Below are 24,582 nucleotides of genomic sequence, written 5' to 3'. Positions count from 1 at the left end.
GAGATCAGTGGCAGTACTTCACTAATGCATACACTGTAAAGTAAAATTATCTGCCAGAGAAAAATATGCATGCTACCATGAAATGAATATTATACAGTAGCATTTCAAATATCTATAGGCATCCTTAAATAATATAGCATCAAATGTGGTTAGTCTAAGATACAAACTCCCTGATGAAGGCCTTCAGGTCGAAACGTCGAAAAGTGTTTTGTCTATTTTACGCAGTTGTTATACCACATTTCACATTTGATGCCAAGTTGTTTGAAGGGGCTGCCATGCTGCTCCCTGGTTATATTGGAACTTATCTACATTCTTGAATAATAATTTTAGGATTACTGGTTTAAATTTACAAATACAAAAATATTTCTGCATGAAAATGAACTGTGGTGTATCACATAACTATGTCTATTCTGTATTATATTAAAGGTGTAAATACAGTATATATGCATGTACAATAGATCAATTTAGCCACATTATGTCACTTTGATATTGAAATTTAATACTTACTTTAAAGTTCTGCTAAATCACGGCCACCCGACGGCAGGAATAACAAGAACTGGCAATTCATATTATATTCTTTAGAAAATACAAACCAAAATATTTTGAATATTTCGTTCCGTGAATTATTATTTCTGCTTCTTCAATGGTCACGCAAGACTCACGCAACAACACGCAAGATGTAACTTCGGCAATCGGAAGTTATCTTCGGACGCAGTTTCCGAAGGCGCCTGCTTTTGCTGGGTGCCCGAGTGCGCATTCCAAAATTTTGAACTTTAAAATTTGTTCCTAGAAGTCAGAGCAAAGTTTGCATATGAAATAGACTGCAAAAAAGTAAACGTTCGAAAAATTTTATATAACAATGGCATTACCGAGTGTAGTTATATTAAAAATACTGAAAGATATCGCCAAAGAAGATATAAATGCCGATTTAACGGTGACTATTTCGGAATCTTGGCGAGGCGTCATGAAAGTTTGTGCAACTACACTGGTTTCATCGCTACTTTTTGGTCCGGTCGGCTTTATAGTAGGCTCTGTCGGCGGTGGCCTGTGGGCCTACGCTACAAGCTCAGATTTCAAGCCCTTACATCGGGTTCTTTGCGATATGACGGACGAAGAGAAAGATAAAGTGGCAACTTTGGCAAGGAACGTTGCAGCAGAGCGTGGTTTAGAGTTGGTTGCTGGTTTCTTTAAGACTGATTCTCCTAAAGCCCGGGACTTCCTTGTGGAAGTTATGAAACGCTTTGGTTTGTCGATAAAGAACGCTTAGTGTTACTTTGGCAATCAGAAAAGGTCAGAATCAATGAGTTATGAGTGTAATGATATGAACTTTTTTGAAGCTACTCGTTGTATCACTTGTGTGTTCTACAGCCCATATCGATGTGGTCTCGTCAGTCAACAGTTTATATTGGTTATCAATGATTGATAATATTCACTATAGATTTACATAAAAACGCATCAACCATCTTCACAACTCTTTCCAAATTAAATATAAAATAATCATGTAATTTTTCAATATTGATATTCAATCGTGGTTACGTCATGCATCGTCGCCATGTTGGATGACTGATGACTTCTGTTGCATCAGTATTTATCTGTGGAATGTGGTGAGATGACACTGTCCATCAAAGTAGGATGCAGTGCTTATCACCAGTATTTGATAAACTAGAATAGTCTTTATGGGTGTATTAGTCTCTGTTTTGGTCCCTCTTATTCATATTTGGACCTTCTCATAGACCCACCCCCAACAAGAAAATGATCATGTTTTATTAGAACAGGTGGAGACTTCAACTAAATTAAACTAGCTTTAAGTATCGCCATGGGATACCTCAATCTGTTTTAAAGCTGTTCTCTTATTGTTCTAGTGAGGATTATCTTGGATTATGGCAGACAAAAGAGAAACATTAGTTAGAACCTAAATACTTAGTATATTGTTCTATTTGTACCACCCTAATAAAATTTTCTTCCTTCTTATAAAAAATCTGTTTAAATCTCATCACTTATAATTGTATAATATTAAATATATAATGTAAATTGTGATTGTATTAGCAGTTTGTGGGTGGTTCACTGGTGGTAGGTCAAATGATTAAATAAATCCATTGCCAAATATTCCCAATTTTTGAATGCAAGTCAAGGTCGATGCTCAATCGTAGTAATCTCTAATGGCATTTTCTTGCGGGGTACCTATGGGCTATGGAAGTGGTTAATTAGCTTTGACTGATGTAAGCACATTTCCAAGACGATATTTCATGCGATAGTTTGAAGCGTGCAACATCCGAGAATACTTGAATCACAAACTTTTCAAGAAAGTCTCATTACATCGTTAATATTCGGGAAATTTTCCCTTCGGTCACTGAAAACCCTCCCAGCTCATGGTTAATCACGACTGCCATTTTTGGACAGGAGCTATTGTTTGCTGTTTATCCAAGCATATTCGTTAAGTGTCGATTGTTGATTCTTGGCAAACAGACACGTACCACTGTTTTAACTTGTAGCCTGGCCAAATTCCACATACGAAATTCTGTCCCGAAGTGTTCACGCAGCCTCTTATAAAGAACACGATGAAAATATTCACACATTCAACGCGCAATATCTTTTTGAGATGCGATAATGATTGTGATAGTTATACGATAAGCGCTTTGCTTTTAGCCTTTTAGCTATAATGGTCTGACATTTAAGCTCATTTGTTTAATTTCGACTCGTGCTATTCAGGGCATGCTTCTAATTAGTTTCGGTTATACTATCTTGGTACACGTCATATATCAATGTCCCCGTGTCGATGAAAATAACCGCATATCTATCATTGTTTTTGGCTCGTGTTTGAAAGATTTTTTTTTTCGATTTATGTCCAGAAAATTTGTGGAATATTTGGCGCTTCTCAGCTACCGGAAGCCTGTTCTGAATCAAAACCCCTTCAACTTAGCCGGAAATCTATTGTTTACATCTTGGCTTGCTGTGAAACAGGTGACTTGGTTAAAAGTTCACTGGGTTGAACACGCAAAAAGTCGATAAAAGTTACCTTTTGAAGGCTTCTGAATTCAACTGATACAGAATGGGAAAAATTTGAAAAGGCGTATGCAACATTCCACACTGTCCACCGGGCACCGACAATGCCCCTCCCTAGGGGTAGTTTTATAATTAAGTACTTTGTGTACTACTTCATATAATCAGTCAATGTTATGATGTCTAATAAATAGCCAGAAATTGTTTGACCCAATTTCTAGCCAGATCTGGCAAAAAAAAATTACCAGATCCGGTCGGATGCACATATAGACAGCTCCACCTGATTTTAATATTTATCACATTTAGAGTAGGATGGGAAATCTGACTAGATTTGAGCAGCTTTGGTTAAAAAAATGCGTATATGGTCACACTGTAGGTCAATATGGTAGGGTTGGGTTTTAATATAATTTGTATTAGGATTGAAAAGGGAAAATTCGCTATTACAGAACGCTAAGTTGAACTTGTTCTCATTGCGCTGTCAAAATATAATGGGATCGATCACTTGACCAGTCAGTAATCACAACAATTAGTAATGTTTATCTTGTTCTAAAATGACAGTTTATTAATTAAGCGGCTTTGTCGACTGGTTGAGCCGCAACAGTTTTAAGGCGGTTTTCCACTTGGATGAATTTTTCGGTCAAACGAAATTTTTCTTTTCTTTTCAATAGGGACCGGTCAAGGGAATTCGCTAGGGTCGAATTCTTCTAAATGAAAAGAAAATCATGATCGATCTGAAAAATTCCGCCTATTGGAAAACCGCCCCGTACACACAGCAGATTGACCTATTCAGACCCCGAAATTTCCGGCCATGGAGTAAGCCGAACTGTTACATGTGTTTTAAGAACAAGGATATTTCATCGGCAAATCTCTTTGCAAAAGGATGCTTTTTGTGCAATCTCTGAGAAATATAAAGATATAAATCTAGCACACGTTTACCATTCTGTCAGACATTTCACATTTGATCTTTCAAAAGCCGCATGATTTTGGGACAGAAAATGTAAGGAATACTCACTTGACCTTAATGCCTGAGTAGATGAGAATAAATAGAAACTCAATGGAAACGTTCTGCTTTGTTGAAAATGCATCTCTGAAAAATCCAAGTAGGTGTCCATCGAGCGAATTGACCACCTTACATGTAATATAACCATCGGCAATTTTAATCCACCTAGCTGAGCTAACATTAAAAACGTTGTTATTACCGGCTTAAAATCTATTTCGGCACGCGTTTTCAGACTACTTAGCCTAGACAAAAGGGCGCGATTATGACGGCTTAAGCGTCGCTTAAAAAATCCTGTTATGGTATAAACTGCGCCGATAATAACACTGCATTTATTCTGTTTCCAATCACTTTAGGAAGTCAGATGGTTTCTAGATTAACTGTCATTCATTATCGCCTTACCGATAAAGACTTTAATATCAACTGCGATCAGGAATTCATATCAACACAAATCGTCGGGGTATGTACCTTACACTCACTAGGCGGTTGATCAAAGCGTTTCGGGAAAAGAAGCTGACGGGACACAAACAAGACTATGGTTTTTTGATGGAATATACCCCTGTGAGGTTAGTACAAGCTTCTCTGTTGCATTTTTAGTGCACTGATGTAGCTGTGTTCTAAGCAAAACATATGTTAGTAGAAGGAAATTATCTCTGTTTTTTATCGTGAACCATTGTTGAAGTGACCGCTTCGGTCCAATAAATCTCTCAGAAATTAAAGTGATATGTTTGATAGGAACCCTGAAATAACTTTGTTTGTTATTCCATCGCCTTTGCAAGAGAATCTTAAGATATCGTAAGAACTTGGTCGAATATTCCGCACATATGGTGTAATTTGTTTTAAATCGATGTTTGCGTTTACGTGAAAGATCTATTTCCGTTGAATGTTGTTACACTTAGCGCCTAATTGCGCAATGATTGGCGCTAAATATGTTAATTAGAATACAATATTATTCCAGCAATACGTTTTCCCGATTGCCACCTTATTTTTAAATCGCCGTACAGCGCTGTTTGTTTTTATTTTCTATTTTTATCTGATGCTACAATATTTTGAATGGCTTCGCACACAGCGTCTCCAGCCATCGGTATTCACTAAACATAGCCGCGATGCAGACGGATATACAACAATGCTACACCGGCCACCGGGTCTCTATCTTGTTTGCTGTCTGCCTATACATTCCATTCAATGTAGGACTTATAACATTACCAGATACTATACAACCACGGCAATAATTGCGTCATAGGTGATCGCGTTAACGGATGGGACGCTATTCAGGCACTTGCATGTAAAATGCAAATGTTACGGGTATAGAACGTATTTATTGACTTTTACTCAGTGACCTTTAATATTCGACCATAAAGCGCTCCTTTATTAAGCGAACCAAAATCAGTTTGAATTTGAATTTCGCTATGTTTGAACTTTTTTTGCGCAAATTTCTGCAAAATTCCAAACTGTATAGCGGAAACATGGAATATTCTCTGAACAACAAATGTCACGTTTGAACAGTTATAACATTCTTCCAACTATCTCGAAATCTGGCAATCGCCCAATATATGCCTTGTTTTCAACACATTTTCTATATTCGTGGTTATATTCGCGCGAAATCTGATGGGTTCTAAACGATCTTTTTACCACGTTGTTTACCACCTTACTTGTCGTGAGTCCATTCTGCCGACGCACGCGAACCTGCCTTGTAAAATCCGCTCATTCCGGGCTTCAAAAGGAAAGCGCGCTTCGCCCGTGTGGAGAGTAAGTAGCTAATGGAAAATTGCCTCAACAAATTCGACGTGCGCGTCTTCACACATAAATTACCACACATATGCATTACCTCTTTTTATATTGTTGCATGTGATGTATGTGCTAAAATGCACGAGATAAATTCGAAAATACACACTTGACTATAGTGTTGTTTATCTTAATCATTCGAAGCATATTTCTGCCCATGTAAGCTTACTCCTGGCTATTTTTTGAATTTTGACAGTTCATTGTGTTATTTTAGATTTTGGACAAAATGTAATTTCGGGTGATCCGTTAATCGGTTTAGAAACAGATTTGGTTCGGCTATTTCCTATTTAGGGCGATGGAAAATGACCATCGAACCGCTTAGTGTAACAGCTTATCGCTGCCACGGGGCAAAACAATTGCAAAAATGCATTTCTCTCCGCATGCAAGTGCAGGATGAATCTGTAGAACAGTTGAAGTATGGAGGACACTCCAGTGTGATATAGGTCACTGTCCTTTGTATTACATGAAGTGTTAGCTTGATATTCCGCATTCATTGGAAACTGGTTGACATGCATGCACTTGAACATATGCACTCACATGCACTTAAACATATGTTTTGAATAAAATGCCTGTATTTGAGTATGAACCTGTATGAATACCGAATAATATTATGAATAAGTTGACACCGGTACCAATTTCAACAGTCCCCGGCCTTTGCATCGATAGGCTTGGCGCAGAAAACTCCATACTGATTTTAGCTGTGCCGTGCCGATAAATTGGGTGTTGTGCAAAGGGCTTGACCGCGATTCTTTGTGCACACACACACAGCGTCACACTGCATGTTTAGTCGGTATTAATTTAAGATCAATGGCATAACGATTTACTCCGTTTGATTGCTCACCGCTAAGATCATGGAGAAACCACCAGTTGCCCATGCATAGCTTAAGTCCTAAATTCTAAAACCCACCAACAACGTTGGAGATCGCATCTTCGGCGCAGCGTTCCCCGGTTTGTTTATAATCCTTCGGTCTCCCATACAAGCAACATGCATTCAGAAATAATTCCATTGAAAAATCGATCACAATAAAAAATCAATAAGTGATTTCCTACTTAATTTCTCATACTTTGCATTCTAGTTATTAATATTTTAGTTTATAGATTTTACACATGTTTAATACAGCCCTGATGAGATAATGGCTGGGACACTCTATGTATATGCTTGTTTTTGAAACCCTGGTTTGTTTATTATCAAACTTTCGCATGTTGATTTGATATATCACATATACTGCACTTTCAACGTTTAATCCCGCGAAATTAAATAATGAAATATACCTGATATATGTTTAAGTGTTTAGGAAAATGAAGGTGTCGAAGCGTACGAGTATTATTCCTAATAACTATTATTCCTATAATACTATCAAAGATTTTTTACGTCTGACGGGCTAGCCATATTTATAACTTTATAATATTGTTAGATTTTTTATCTAAACGTTATCAAGATACAGACACACATGGTTAGCAGTTAGCTAAATATACTGCTGTTCGTTTAAGTATCTCGCTAACCTCTACGATTCTAAAGAATATCTCAATAAACCTCAGAAATTAAGTTTTAAATTGTTACAAGTAACTGGCTATTACATTCATGCAAGTTTTAATACGAAACGTGAAATGTAGCTATAGAAATATAATTAAGGTCATTTTCGAAGGTCATAATGCAATCGACGCCTCGTTATAGGAATAAGGTCCCATGGGAGTTACAATTAGTGATGAATCGCTTGCAGTGGCAAAGAATAATATTTTTCCACGCGAGTCAAGAATGTTTTCATAGTTAATTCGAAAACAAATCTTTACCAAAAACATCTTTTAGCACTTTCTTGTTATCCTGTCATTTTCTGATGACTAAGGTATCATATTATATAATATCCGGAATCAAGTAGTTTAGAAAACGACGCGTTCTGGTGATGTATTTACAATTAATGTTATAAATTTCATAAAATGCGCACAATGTTACCGTTACAAATGCACCATGTCGTCCTCTGATGAAGCAGTACGTTTATTACGGCATTCGTGTCGCATATTTCAAGATTTTGGCAGAATTATCACGACTTATAGCTATTAAAATGGCTTTTGCAACTAATAAGCTTTAAATAGTTTTTTTATTCATCATTACTTGACCGCTATATGACCATAATTGAACATAAACACGATTTTTTTCGTCGATTCACGTCCATCAGGCCATAATCTGTCATTACCTACCATGCATCTTGATTGAATCAAGACGAGTTTTATTTCGCTTGGTTCACTTCTCCCCACTTGTTTATTTTCTGTACAACTGCTATAGTCGGTTCACATTTCAGTTTCTACTGCAAAGAAAACGCGCGTGACAAAAAAATGCATTAAAATATAAGCAACAAGAGATAAGCAGTTGATGATGCTTAGTTGGAAAGCCTCAAAATTCATGCACTAATGCGCTAAAAATTCCTATTCCCGAAGCCTCAAAAACCACAAACGAATTTTAAGAAGATCAATGCTTAGCCGCGCGCACGGCATGCACTTCCATATAAAGTGTTTTCCTTGGTCCATATTATGCCCTTTCCCATGAACCCATTCTTAGCTCCGTCAGATTTTTTTTCTGCACGATTTTAGTGGCAAGGCAATAGCCTTGGTATATTTTCAGTATACAGTCATACGTGCAGTAACCTCTCATCCTGCTTGTGAATAGCTTCTAGATTAACAATTACGCCCGCTATAAACATCGTTGTGATAATCAAAACACTCCATAATCTACTTCGAGATTTAACTGGGCTATAAAATGAATATTTGTTTTGAGAAAGCATTCTTCTGTACTGACATTATTATAGTTTAATCTGATTTCATTTACGACTTTGTCTTCGTAACAACTTTAAATAACATCTTAGTTTTCTCATGCAAAGCTTCAACAGTACTCAAATCCATGCCGGGCGCATCGCAGTTTATAATATGATTGTATTCTCATTTGCTTCTCTGTTGTCAAAGTATTCTTGGTTCTTAGCTTCAGCTAATCAGGGCAAGGTGTTTAAAACTGGTTTCGTGTGTCATAATTCGTCATATTTCACCATAGGTAGCCCAATGCGCTGCATTACGTACGTCACTTGGGTCACGTATATAGTATATAATAATATAAGGTTGGCAAGAATATTTTATTTTCAATATACATCGTTTAAATATGATCAAAATATTAACATCTATTCTATAAAATACGCCAAAAAAATAACAGCCCCTAAGTGTAGCTGTGTAGGGTAGTTTTACTAAATTTGTACGTCGTTTTTTTGCAATGAAACGCGATTAAAAAATGAAAATATGCCAAACGTTTGTTGAAATTTGCCGTGTCCCGATGCGGGATGCCTGTTGCCGTGCAAAAACATCAATTTGAAAACTCGTATACGCGATCCTATTGGTCATCACAAAACGGTCAAAGCTGCATGACTAATAGGATCGCGTATACGAGTTTTCAAATTGATGTTTTTGCACGGCAACAGGCATCCCGCATCGGGACACGGCAAATTTCAACAAACTTTTGGCATATTTTCGTTTTTTAATCGCGTTTCATTGCAAAAAAACGACGTACAAATTTAGTAAAACTACCCTACACTTAGGGGCTGTTATTTTTTTGGCGTATTTTATAGAATAGATGTTAATATTTTGATCATATTTAAACGATGTATATTGAAAATAAAATATTCTTGCCAACCTTATATTATTATATACTATATACGTGACCCAAGTGACGTACGTAATGCAGCGCATTGGGCTACCTATGATTTCACATGTCGTAATTCGTTGTAATTCTTTGTTATGCGAAATTCGACGTATTAAAACTGAAATCGTAATTATAATATTTTTTGTTTTTCAAAACAATTATGATCGTCTTACAACAGCCATTTTTTAATGAAAACTGAATTAGCGACAATATACAACAGAATGACAGAATCTAATCGCCATTTTTGTTTACCTTTTTTAGGCAAAGTCAATCAGAATGCCTAAATTTGAAATACTTCATGTAAAATGGTATATATAGTATTTTTTATCAAAATTTATGCATTCTGATTGGGTTATTGAAAATAAAAACAAACAGTGCTGATTGGTCTAAAACAAAATTCCCCCTTGTTTTCTCGTCTGCACAGTCCTTGTTTTTAAATGCAAAACGTTGTTTGATTCCATATAGAGTTCTTAATTAATGTCTCAGGGTGAGACTATTCAGTTTTCCTGCCAAAATATCGACTTGATAATTATGAAACACGACGAATTATTACGATATACATTATAAACTATATCGCACAGCTAACTGACCTTTAAACTGAGCCGAAAATCCGGGACACTACTGAAATTTTCCAGTCAAACAAATAACCACTCTTCGCAAAGATTCAAAATTCTTAATTCAAAATTCTTAATTCATTGTGTGATGATCGAAACTTGACTTAAAATTACCGGACAGTTTTTCCTACCGATGCAACAACCATTAAAAGCTAAATTCGGTTTTACTCTAGTTATAACAACAACAAGGGTAATTAAAAAAGTAAAATCCTGTGAAATTGCACGGCGTAAAATTTGAAACAAATTGAACTGGAAGGCTTCGATGCGTTTTTTTCTTCGAGCCTTCTTTGCGTGCTTGCAATTTACATTTGTTATATGCCCGGGATGATCCCATATTCCGCAGAAAATATGAAATTTTATTTCAAAAATTAGAAAGAAGAGTTCTGGTATAATCAGCAGACGTTCTTCTAGCTTGCACCTGATCAAAACATCTTGTTTAATTCAAAACCCATGCAATCCCATGCCGTGGGCATGTTAATCGCATAACACAATTGATTATTCAGACGTTCTTCTAGCTTGCACTTGATCAAAACATCTTGCTTAATTGAAAACCAATGCAATCCCGTGCCGTGGGCATCGCATAACACAATTGATAATTCATGCTTCCCGACACATCTCTTAATCAATAAAGCAAGAACCAAAATACGGAATATTAATAGATATTTTAGATTAATATAGAGCCTGCATATGAATTTGGCCCGCCTTCGTAGATCGTAAATCGTGATTTCGTAAATATTTGGTAAAACAAATGAATCCATTTCAGTGTTTTAAGAATATTTTCAAGCATCGATTCTCAGCGATTAATTTTTTTTGCTTGAAAGCATTTTTTACCCGTGAGATTTCTCCCTCTCCTTTGGTGTTCATTGATAGATAAGTGGGAAAAATTTCAGCTGCTAAGTATAAGTTGAACGCGTGTATTAATTGAACGACGAAATTAAAGAACAAAACATATATATCAGACAAGCATTGATGTATGCAGTTAATTGAATCAAAGAAGCTTTCAGCAGTTCCATTGTGTTCGTCGAATATATAAATTTGTGTGTATCTCTCCTAAACACAATGTAACTAAACTTCGTTAATGGTGTCTGCCAGATATTTTGTGGTTTTCTAGCATATTCTTACATCATTCATCGTTGAAGGTAACTCTCTGACTTATGTAGCTATGCATTAATTCAAAGCTCTAACCAGTTTTCACAGGGATAAAGTGAAGATAATAGATAACACGAATATTTTACATTTTGGGCCAGCTTTTTTGATAAAATCAGAAACCGCACCGCGTCTAATGCGAAAAGCTGTCGGAATTACTCCTAGTGAAGATATATGACTGTTACCATATAATGACATACAGTTGCCGTATCTTAGAATAGCAGTATTTTACTAATAGGATAAACGCTATTAAGAGAATCGCCAACGGTAACTGCAGAGTTTGCATATGCCATGTAATATATATCCCTGTTTAAGAATTGTAGTTAAATGTGTTAACTGTGTTTTAAGTATTGTGTGGTAACTGAGTATGGTTGAGTATAGTAGCTGCATGTATATATAGTGGAACACCAATCTTCATTCATATAGCAATCATTATACAGTTCATGTGTTCAAACATTGTTTTATATGCAGACATTCTGGTTGGAATGTATGCATACATACATACATCAATACGTCTGCTTTGAAACACATTGTATAAGTTTATACTTTTATTTATTTTATTCATGATAACCGTATATAGTAGCTACAACCAGTCTATCCTAGCTGTAACACTGTGCATATAATATAGCTGGGAGTAGCAGGTTTGTTGACTACCATATACACCTATATATATTTGGATTTACTAGTAAATGCATATGAATGTACAGTATTAGTATACTTATTTACATTTATATGGCTACTATACTACCTTCTATATCGCCTGTGTACAGGTACAATTTACCAATAGCTATGTATATACTAATATACCTATATATGCGGCTGCTAAACGTATATTGACTACATTACTACTAGATTTATACAACTGCATGCAATATACTATATAGTGTATACTTGGCAACTGTACTATTGCTTATTGCTGCTATTTACTGATATAAAAATATCGAGAAGCCCCTGAAGCCCATATAATGAAATATACACAACAATTTAGTAACTCTGAACATGAACATTTTCATAATATATTTACTTCTTGGTTTCAACTATATACTCTAGTGATCGTCACAAAATTAATGATGACGTATTTTATCGATTTTCCTAACAATATTCCACTCTGTGTGTATATGCATGGCCTCGTAAATATGGCTGTAATATATATTGATATATATGCAGCATGCAGGTAGCCACTTTATTTACAGAAACTCTATATACTACTATATCTATATTTATATGCTTACAGATAGTATGCTTTTACAGCTACCATGTACTAGAATTCTTTTCTAAATCCTTTCTGACATTTACATTAATAAGGGGCTGTTTACATGAGCCCGGTTACCCGAGATTCAACGAAGCGTGAGATGATTTTGAGGTATTGAAATGAGCAGATAACATGATCCTGGCAGTCGTATAATCACCACAACAATAGCATGTGCTTGTTTAGTGTCATAAAGACATATTTCAATACCTCAAAGTCCTCTCACGCTTCTTTGAATCTCGGATAACTGGGCTCATTTTAACAGCCCCTAATTTACAAGGAAATGATATGCTAGGGGGTTAAGCACCCTCGTGTAGTAAACATGTTATTTGAATAGATCTTATCTTACGTATATCGGATCTTCCCAGCATATATTGTATGTGACAAGCTCTAAGTAAAATACAATTGGTGTGTATACTGTCTATAAAATTTGCACAATGGTTATTAGCTTCGCTAGCTCGCCAGGTTTGCCTCGCAACGCCGTGCATTTTCCGAATTTCAGCCAGTCATTCCTCTCGAAAGTGCTGATGTCGTTATTAACGTCATTCCTGAAGTGCTTCGAGCCGACGAAAATTGCAGTCCATTGTTCGTTACATCTGCAAAGGATCACTGTCGACAATTATGCTGCTATGCCTCCGATAGCAAAGGGAATGATTTACGATAATCTCAAAATATTCAAAATATTGTAATTGTGTGCTGTGCTTGCATGAAGCAAACAGTCCCAACGTCACGCCAATTATAAACCGTGGAACACTTCGAGCGAAACTGCACGACTTTAATTCCAATATTGACGCAGTAGATTTCATATCTACTGACTACTGTCCGAAAACCTTTATGGCAAAGATCTAAAACGATGATAGTTCACCATCGCTAAATCATTTGTTTAAGAATTACATAACAAATAGCCTCGGGGTTCAGCGTTTGTTGCATATAAATTTCAGTTTTTATTATACTCAGTAACTCGCCGTATGCTACTTAGTGTGTATATCTGCTCACGGGTTGTAGTGAAATCAGTCAGGGGCCGGTTGTTCAAAAGGCGTTCAGCTTAAACGGTGGATAAGTTCAAAATGGAAAACAAAATGATCTATTTATTGGACAAATGAGCTGAAATATTTCGAAGTAAATAGTTTAATTTTTAATGCATAAAATGCAGGTTCAGTCATTCACAAGATGATAAGATTATTTTTAAATTTTGGCTTATCCACCGTTTAAGCTAAACGCCTTTCGAACAACCGGCCAGTATCATAGTTAGAATTTGTGATGAGAATTTATTAAAAGTTTGACTATTTTATTATTATAAATTTCTGGCAATAACTATAATATTATTGGCGGCAATATCAGGCCATATTATGTCGCCTTTGGTTGGTATCGTCGGCTATCAGATCATATACGACTAGAGCTCGTGGTATATAATTGTTAAATGCCAACGCAGTCTGTCAATGAAGAAATTTTGATCAGTTACCAATAATATATTTTTTAACGCACGTCACAAGACAGAACGTATGCAGTTGTCTCGTCACTGGGCTAGAGACGGAGGCATGAAAAGCAGGGCTTGGAACGAAGAACTAGTTTAGGACCTTTCCCTCTCGGAGATAGTTCCTTCTCCGGTTTATTTACTGTTTCCAATTTCCCCAAGCCTTTCGCTCACGGGGGCACTAAAGACTGATAAAGGTAGCTATAGTACGGAAGAAAGCTGTGGAGAGAAGTGTGCTTTATTGAGAAATAGTCTTCAAAGACCCTGAAAGTCCCCGAATTTCCCTGGAAGTCCCTATGTCGTGACAGTTAAAGAGAATTTACAAGCGTTAAAAAGCAATTCTGCCAATTTCATTACTTCACACCTAGCAACATGCACCATATTTCAAGCAAGTGGGTTCATATTATGACCCAGTCAGTGGAGATAGGAAAAAAAATCTTACCCCCAAAAAAAAATTCAAAGCAGTGTCGATTTCAACTGCTTGACTTTTGGATTAATTTTAATTAATTTGACAATATTTTCGGTATGTGGTATAATATTTCGTGTTGAATATACACGACACGATCACACGACACGATAATCTTTGACACCAATTTTGTAATCTTTAAACACCGCCACGCCCTTTTTTTTTTGGTAATGGGAGGGACCGTATGGGAATATATCATGAAAGATTATGAATGTTTTAAACATGTAGCCGTGTATGTTTGGAATTTTTATTTGTTACAATAAAGCTCTTTCGCTCTACGACGTCAAATTTTGAGACGACGATGGGTAATATTGGCTACGCGGCATATCACCGATTCTTCGGATATGTCTTGTTGTTTTGAGAAATCACACATTCCTAGCTGTACTAAATCAAATCTAAACTCCTGTTTTGCTGAATTTTTCCCATCTCTGAGACATGATCTATTTATCTGTTATCACCGTAATGAATCGTAAAATTGCAGGCGAATATACATACGACAAATATTCTTTGGGACTTGGGAGTGTTTATCGAACCAGTCGACATGGCGTTGATGTCGTCACTGTCGTGAACAAGTCACGTACCGATGAGAAATAGTCCGCGCTTGCCTTTGTCTTTATTTCTGTTTCAAATCGGTCATCGACTGCACGCAAATACAGATATTCTATCACATGAGCCACTTTGACACGTTCACGACCATGCATTGCGACTAAAAGGAGACTTAAGCTACGATCCAATATATATATGTATAAACGAAACGCGAGACAGCTTCTTCAAATAACTTTTAGTCAAACGTGGTTCAGCGAGCGAGATTCATGATCAAGGAAACTTCTCGACGGTTTTATCCAAGCTCCTTCTACATAAAAAAATCTTTAGACGAAGGATCCTTGGGTCGAAACATCTAGAAGTTTTCTTTTATATTTTTGATATTCGTTGTAACAAATTTGATATACAAAATACAACCTCTATTGAGGTTTCCGACTGATTTCTTAATTTGGCTATTTAGATATGAATTATTGCTGACAGTTTTATTAATAGCGCATCAACAACAGCATTTATCTCGAATTCTCAGGATAGCACGTCTCTAGACGCCAGTTATCTGACACACTTCTGCATATGAAAACCGTTGGGCATGCATTGTGTAAATGTCGGGGGCGAAAAATTATCGTAGCAAGCGATTTGGCATTATGAATGCCCACGCAATAAAAAGAATTCAGATTGCTCAGGATTAAATATTTTCGATAAAATGATTATTTTCATATTTGAATGATTCAAAAACTGATTATTTCGATTTGAGATGAAGATCTAGGAAATGCCCAACCCACCCACTAGAGAGATATTGCGTCTTGATATGGCACTAAAATGTGAATATCTGCATGGATTTGCTTCATTGTGTATGACATTTAGTTATTTTTTTAACTTTTGGCTGTTTTTCTTTTGAGCCTTTTATTTTCCTCTTTCTCAGTGTTATGATTTTCCTTCCTTCTTTGTAGTGTCTTAAAAATGTTGCGGTATCTGCGATATGGCTAACTTCATGTAACACGCGTTAATTTGTCTTGGATTAATACTCTAACTTTGTCTTTGTACGAAAGACGCGCGTCGCTGAAGCTCCCAATATAAACTCTATGCTACCGCCCGATGTGTCATTCTAATTATTAATTTTTACATCAAGTATTCAGTGTATAATTTTATGTACGTTACCCACGTTTTCACTCAGAGCCGGATACGATTGGAACCGGCTAACGTTTTATTTGTTTAGACGTTTCTAATCCTCGTGTATCATGTTGTAAACGAGTTTCTTGGCCCGTACACGCGGTCACAAATTTACGACTGAAAATTCCTAGATTTAGGCCCACTAAAATGCCTGTCGATTACTCTGACTTTGGTAACGTTCTGGTGTCAAACCACTTTCAATTGTGTGTAACTCACATTGTAAGAATTTCAAGGACCATTGAAGCATATTTTACAAAGTAAAATGAATTATTCGTCGGCGTAAATGTACTCCACTGAAGTTTGGGGTAAAAAAATTTTCGTGCGATTTTATACGACCTATAAAACCGTCACAAGATACCATATAATGGTATTAGGCTTGATGTTTTTGGGTATAAATCTATATTTTACCTCTGCAGGGGCTGGTTTTACTTAACGCTTCGCGGCTGAAATAAGGTTAGGTCACGGCAAGAAATGCAACGTATTCGTGCCCGCAGGAAAAACCCTTCAGAAGGTTTAGAAAAAAAACATCAACATCACAAGAACTATGTGAATATTCTGATAAGCCGAGAACGTGTATATGAGACCAATGCAGAATATGCATGATGCAATGATATGAGACGGTTTATCGGCGAATCGCCAAATTGTCAGACGCAGAACAGAAAGCTAAAATATTATCGCTTACGGGAAGCCCTCGCACAGGGACTGGTTGTATGAAAGCCAGATAGCGCTATCCACCGGATAGTGTTTTTTTCAATCGCTTTAAATTCGCCCGTTGTTTGCTATAACTTTGAATAAATCTTAGTTTTCCTAAATCAAGGATCCTCTTTAATAATTGCAGGTCCCAAAGATAAAATTTTATCGTTTTTCGAGCAGTTTTAGAACGGTTAAAAAAATCACTATCCGGTGGATAGCGCTATCCGGCTTTCATACAACTGGCTCCCTGAATACAAATTTAATACATTCCACAACGGGGTTCGAGCATATTCGACCAAATTTCTTGACGTACTTTATTCTTCAGCTCAAAGGAATTTGGGCCCAAGGGAATTTGACGTTCCAAATTGTAATCACTTTCATTGCTATTCAACTTGAATTATTACAGTACTCATGAATACGATTACAAGCTTTTTCAAATTCTCAAGGGTCTAAATTCTTTTGTGCTTAACAACGAAGTAGATTTCTTAAGAAATTCGGAGGTTGGACTTGGTAACCGTGCATGAGGGTTCATAACAGACAATATATCATATAACACACAGTCTATATCAGACAATATATCATATAACACACAGTCTGTCTATATCATTCGACCATACCAGTGGCGGATCCGATTCAAAATAAATTAATACATCATATTGGTAGATTTGTATGTAAAAGTATTCTTTAGAAATGAATATGCAGTAGCGTTGTCATTGAAATCAGACCGCGTAGTTTATTCTGACTTACCCTGAATCCGCCACTCGATCATTCTATCCTTTTGTAAATTGCTTCAAGATTTTCGAACAAATTTTCGAACATGGCGTAGTCAAAGTTACTATACAGCTATCAGTTCAGCTTGTTAGAGGCAGGGGCCACGTGGGAGATCGTTAAGTGGCGGGGGGGTGGTATTCATGTATTCACATACAGCATTATTAGATCTTTTGAATTTATTGTTTTTAGGTCTGCTGACATGAGTATATAAACATTCTACTCCCCCCCACTTAACGTTTTTAGGTCTGCTGACATGAGTATATAAATATTTATCCCCCCCCCACTTAACGTTTTTAGGTCTGCTGACATGAGTATATAAATATTTTACTCCCCCCCCACTTAACGTTTTTTCGCGGGTCGGTCATAGGCACTAGCAAAGGTACATGTAAGCGTTGAAGAAGGCTGGAAATAATTATAGTTTTTATGAGTTTAAACTACAGTTCGCCATGCATGCAACTCGTTTGCATAACTCGAGGTATATAATCTTCCCTTGCATTGCATTATCTAAATAACTCTGATTAAATGCGTTGCGATGCGCTTCATTGAATGCTTTAAGATACGAATAAGTTTAATTGGAAAATAACAAGGTCTTGTCTGATGACATAATATTTCATTGGATTCCGCATTTCGCAAATAACCTTCCACTTCATTCGCGACGTCGCGCTTATGGCGTATTTTTTGGCCTCGTATTACACAAAAAGTCTGTGGAGAATAATAACTCTCTTGCAAACAGAACTCGCGTGATTACAAAACTCTCAACAACTTCCGATTGTGAACATTTTGTATCCGCATTGTGTGAATAATTCTGCCACGATGTGCGCAAACGTCGCATATTTTGCGCATCTCCAGGATCGCATTACCACTCATCCCGAACGGAAAACCATGGAAGAGAAATGTCATACCAGTAGCAGTTTCTTTAACGAGTCCACTTGAATTTTCGCGAAATTTATCGTGTTCTTTACTTGACAGATCCGCGATATATTATAGTAAATCGCATGTAAAAACTACAGGCTACGTATAGGAAATACGCAAGGTGACCAGAGATTAGATTGTCTCCCCAAATACGTCACAGCTATCATCCACTGAAAACATTCTCAGTCATGCGTTCTACACGTGCAACCTTACATGATCCCTGAGGATGACGACTCAATAAAAAAGTGTGAATTTGCTGTCAATACCTTGCCATGCCTGAAGCAAATGGTCGATCGTCATTGAATGACCGACGTGAGGTTCTTGTTAAAATAGAGAACCGTTTAAAATTGAACAGAATTCGAAAATATTGCAAATTCATTCATGCTATGATTTCTAACTAAAAGTACAGTACGCGAGACAGACTGGAAAGGTCTACCAGAGCTTATCCTTCTTCACCTAAGATTAAAAATACGAGATTAGATGCTGTTTTTGTCATATTTTCTGCAAGTTGTTTTTTTGCTTTTAATGTTTTATAAAAGAATGAGCAATCGATTCTCTCTCGCCCTGATGTATGCGAGCCTTGTGGTACTACTGTCAATAGGCTTCCTTGCGACCATTCGAAATCGCCAATTCTTAAAATATTTAGATTAACTAGCGCACTTGTAACTGTTGTCATGAATATCTAGACATTGCTGGGGATTACGGTGATCGACGCAATAATTGCTCATGCTATAAATTAAATAGCAGTCAAATCCTACGCCAAAACAATCGGGCAAAACCGGTTAACAGTTTTGTTTTTACGTCTTATCAAAACCTTTTTAAGGTGTGTTCACAAGTGTTTTATTTGGTTGATTTTCCCTATTTTGGTCTCGCCTAAATGTTGAAGACGAAAAGTGCTTGTTGATGATGTCGAATCGTCGCTAATATCTGCGCACGTGTAGTTCGAGTAACATCAACGTACATCAGAATCGTTCGAGCAAATCTCCCTGTGAGTGAGGTAACAGCTTAGTAGCAATAAATGCTTGTCAGTTGATGTTTTTAATGAAAGGAAGGTCTTTAAGCGAATAGTGGTTTAAATTGATCACGGATTTCCGGCTTTCTTTACCAGACTGCGATCGGTTGTTCGAAAGGCGTTTAGCTTGAACGGTGGATAAACCAAATTTTAAAAATACTCTCATAGGTCTTGCAAATCATTGAACCTGTATCTTATGCATTAAATATGCACTTTCATTGAAAATTAGACTATTTACATCGAAATATTTCAGCTCAGTTGTTCAATAAAAAGATAATTTTGTTTTCTGTCTTGAACTTATCCACCGTTTAAGCTAAACGCCTTTCGAACAACCGGCCCCTGGACTATAAAAGACGAGATTCACAAAATCATAGAAAAACAACTTGCAGTACAGGGTGGTTATAGTTGAAAAGGGGTATTCCCTGCAGGGTAATCCATAGTTATATAGAGAGAGACCTTAGACCTATGGCGTCCATCTTTATGGCCACAGCGAACTCTCAATTCGATTCTTGGCCTTGGCATCAGTCTCACCAAGGACAACGTGTCCATTATCAATTGTGTGGAGACATTTTATTTTACGTTTGAGAAGAGTTCTACGAAGTCGAATTTTGAATCGCACTTGCACGCGAAAATCGGATTTGCGACATTGTAAACAAAAAAGAACGTCGTCTGAAACTCCCTATGGGACTTGAAATATTAAACTTATGGGACTAAAAATATGGGACTTGAAATCATTATTAATTGCTGTCGCGATTAACGTCGACGTTCTTGGCAAATATTGCGTTAAATTTGCGTGAGAAATAAATAATTCTAAGTGCAGCTGGGTTTTTAAGTTCGGTCAATTTGCACAGCCTTGGTAGTGGTATTTTAAGGCAAAGATGTTATATACTGTAGTCACTCGTGTTGAATTGTGGGTTGCCCGTTTCGAGATCTCTAAAAATGTCTCCCTATATTCAAAACATTTTGAAATAAAGTTTATCAACATAGGAACATATCATTTAGTCAGTCGTCTATGAGAGTTAAATTTCATGACGTTTCCCCAGGGCCCGTTGCATAGAGTTGACCAATCTTTATTCTTGGGGTCCGAAATCCGCAAAAAATTTTAAAATTAGATTCAAATCTGCAGTTTAATTTAACTAATTCGTATTCATAACCGTTATCCCATGTGGGTGTGTGGACTTTGTATGAATTATGACTGCATGTAATCCATAGATATTTTTAACCTTGACGTTTTTGCGAATATATCTGCGCCGGTGCGTCTGGTTTTAAAAGCGGCGATTATGCATATTCACATTTGCTTTTTAAAAATTATCATGTATGCATACCCTCAGAGTCGTCCCTAGACGTTAAATTGGGGGGGGGCGCATATTCATATATATATCCGTCTAGGTCTGTCTGATTTCCTTTGAAAGCTGTTCTTTTTTTTGTTATTTGAACATGAATATATGAATGCACAAAACAGTCAAAACTAGTTGAGTGGTTCAACCGGCTCATCGTCGTCTTATGTGAACCAGCCCTTCTACCAATTATCACACGATTTCTCAAAGCTTGGTAAAAGAAAGTGAATATATTTTAAAAGCCGAAACATCTTTTGACATAATGCTGATTATTAAACTTAAATAGATTTTAGCCTCTCGTCTGACAATTGCCCTTTTCGAATTGTACTTCATCCGGAAATTTGGGATTCGATTTTCTACCGTTGGTTGATGCGAATATGTGCATAAGCCACGTATGTTCAAATACGGAAACTTCTACATCAGAATATAAGAGAATATCTTAACTATCGGCTCGTTCTCATCTGCCAAAAGAAGAAGATTAAAATTTCAAACGTGCCTGCACCGCGCTACCGTATACAAGTCTGATTTGAACGTCAACCGTCTGGAATGTCGTTGAATTTCGGAAATGCAATTTGGGCAATTTGGAAATAAGGCAAAACCGCGCGTGTAACCGCGAAAAAATAATTGGGCCCACTCAAAAGCAACTGGTGTTGAACTAGTTTAATAGTTAACTTCTGATCAGATTTCTTGATCAAATCTTCTGACTCGAAGGAAAAGATCATGCGTTTAGCCATGTTTTTGTGCCGTTTGCTTTTTCTGCGGTGGTTCCGTAAACACGAGCATGCAAGCGCAGCTAGATATCAATGGAATGAAAAAAAAAGTTGACAAGGAATATCTTTCACGCATTATTTGTCCGAAAACAATACCCGCCTACTCGAGAGAATGCGTGTTTTCGTCTTGTCATCATTTCGAGCAGATATGAAACGAGTACGCACAGCCGTGAATAAACAAGAAGTCCGTTTTTGTCTCTAATTAATATATCTATAAAGCATTGTAAACATCGGTCATCGCAAACGCCTGTGAGTAATCACAGACCCCTTACAAAGGCTAATTGAATCAAGCTCAATGATTCGGTCGCCGTGAATCACCTCTTGCGTGTCTCGAATAATTCCTCTTGCACACGAATACACTTCTTAGAATACGTGGTAGATTTCATTCGATAAGTTTCATGACTTGCGCGTGCACGCGATTTGCGATAAACAATGTTTCCCATCGATGTCTGCATGATTTTCTCGCGACTTTTTAGCTTATAAAGATCGCAGCGGCTATGCAAGATAGCTAGATGTATTATCGCCGCCGAGTGGCGAGTATAATATTGCTGCTTGAACTATGAATGTTCGGCAGCTGCATTTACTTTGGAAATCTTTCATGCTAAACCGAGGGTTCTAATGAAACATTGATAAACGATTTAATGAGATAACGACATTAATTAAAACTCTCTTCGCTAGGAAGTCATTAAAATGCTTTGGAATTGCATTCATTGACTGTTTCATTTCACCGGAGTATCGCGATAAACTAAATCCCAAAGGCGCTTTGCATGTAGAACTGTTGTATGGCAATAATCTGAATGGCAAAAGCTTGAACTTTGAATCGTTCGTGAATCGTGTGCTTTGTATTAGGCGACTCCATTCGCTTATTAAATATACATATTTGTGTAAACTTTGTATAAATATACAAATGACTTCCGCACTGACATACATCACTTGTATGCGTCGGAAGAATGGTCAATCAAGTATGGAAAGGATTGTTTTTTTGATACTCAAGTGTCGATGGTTGGGTCAAAATGCCAAACCGCGTCGGGATACAAAACTACGCACTTCTGCCCTGAATGAGGTTGATAGACGTCGGGCGGACTCGTGAATATTTGAATATTTAATTAGAGTATTCTGATACTTATATAGGTCGTCGCCGTGGTAAGAACAGTCCAGATTGATGTGCGTCGAAGTCCAAAGTGTTCTGTTTCTCCAATTAGATGATTCGCAAAGTCAACACTTAACTACAACAGTCGAGGTAAGAAGATATAGTGATACATGTACTATACCTAATCAACACGTAAATTCGCGATATTCTATCTGTTGTTTAAAATCTCCGTCTTTTATTTTCAATCTTTCCGGAATACAGATTTTATTCATGGGGGTAGCAGAATAGCGATAGAGCTTAGGATAGAATTGTTTCTCTTTTCAAAATCATCTGCTCTATGTGTATATATATATGTCTAGATAAATACTAGCTTAATTGAGAAAACAAAATATCGTTGTAATCAGACAGCCTGATTTAATCCACGCGAATTAAATAATCTGCACGCGTTGAAGGCACAGGGATTATCCCTGGATTTCCTTAATACATGCAAAGTGAAATGTACAATATTTGGGAGAAATGTACCCACCGAAACAAGTCTAATTACGAACCAAATCATAATTGCACTCTACTGGGGTCTATATGAAATAGAATTTGTTTAAATATGGTGAAATCTCGAGGCAAGCCGGTAAACTCCACAAGGTTTTCAAAACAACGCGTATGTTTGTTAATAAAAGTTAGTTTTTTACGGTTTCCGATATCATTTCATACCGTATTGATACAAAACTGTATATATAGAGGCTCCGTATTCAAATGCAAAACAAAGATCAATTTAAGATATGGAATTTATATTTAGAAGTTTATTTTTTTATATTCATACTTTCCTTTCCTGCTCTTTTTATAATGAATTCATAATCAGTTAATCGGCAATTGGATTACATAAAAAATGAAAAATCCGCATAGTTAGACAAAAATATATTTAGTGCTGTTATGACCTAATCATACGACTCATATTTTATGGTTTTGACGTTTTTTGGTTCAAAGATTTATTAATGTTCTTCCGTCTGCCCGATGTACGCATGCAGGCTTCATTTTCATAATTCCAACTGCCAGTCGTATAGGTTTGTTCAATGGCATATTTTGAAATTTTAATTTATTACATTTTTCATGACATGCAGAATTGGCATGGTATATATCAAATTTCTCCATACACCATTGATAAATTGGTCCTAAATTTCCAGGACACCTTTAAAACCATGTAACCTTAAAAACATTTACTTGAAAAACTTTAAAATTGCTCTGAAAACATATGTTTATGCCCTACTTCGTGTTACATTAATCATTCTTTCTCGAATCTGCTAAAAAAACTTTAAAATCACTTTTCTGCATGCAGTTCAATTTTGTAGCTATACATGCATGTAATTTAGCCAAAACAAGCAGTTTGAGAGACAGTGGTTTCCTTGATGAATAATTGATTTCTCTTTTTATTGCATATTCAATAGGCCCATGTCACATATTGTCACTCATATATCCTTATCATGAATGTATTATAGTTAAAATCAGAGCATTTTTGTTTTGAACGATTTCTGTATCAGACTGAATCACAAATTATAGATGCGGGGTTTTTTACCCGAGACTCCTTCACGCGAATCGACTTATATAACTTCAATTAGTTCCAGATGCTGACGCTGAAAACGAGAACAAAATTGGCGCTTCGAGCAAAAGTGTTTCGTCTTGTGTGAAGAACTAGCTTAAGATCCAGATACGCGGTTCCAGAAAAGGTTTTCCCGCAGCATTTATCGCGACAGCAATCTTAGTGTGTGATTTTCAATTTACATGCAGCTGACAGACTTCACACTGTGACTGTCACATGCAAACAAGATAATTGGAGAGATAACAACACAATTTTCAATATTCAGATCCAGCGGTCCATTATCGCG

At 36.7% G+C, this 24,582-nt stretch overlaps 1 protein-coding gene across 1 annotated transcript in view; it reads left to right on the top strand.

The window, feature by feature from the left end:
• Positions 1–4,360: 4,360 nt before the first annotated feature.
• LOC114534511 (neuropeptide FF receptor 1-like) overlaps positions 4,361–24,582 on the top strand; it is a 45,600-nt gene continuing 25,378 nt past the window's right edge. Inside the window, exons 1-2 of the mRNA XM_028555964.1 lie at positions 4,361–4,563; positions 22,747–22,855. The gene's annotated coding sequence lies outside the window, so the exon portion shown is untranslated. The remainder of the gene's footprint in view (positions 4,564–22,746; positions 22,856–24,582) is intronic.

Source organism: Dendronephthya gigantea, unplaced genomic scaffold (genome assembly GCF_004324835.1).
Source record: "Dendronephthya gigantea isolate DGI-Jeju-01 unplaced genomic scaffold, DenGig_1.0 000102F, whole genome shotgun sequence".
Taxonomy (NCBI): Eukaryota; Metazoa; Cnidaria; class Anthozoa; order Malacalcyonacea; family Nephtheidae; genus Dendronephthya; species Dendronephthya gigantea.
The sequence above is the reverse complement of the archived record's forward strand: the minus strand, read 5'-3'. Positions and strand labels throughout refer to the sequence as shown.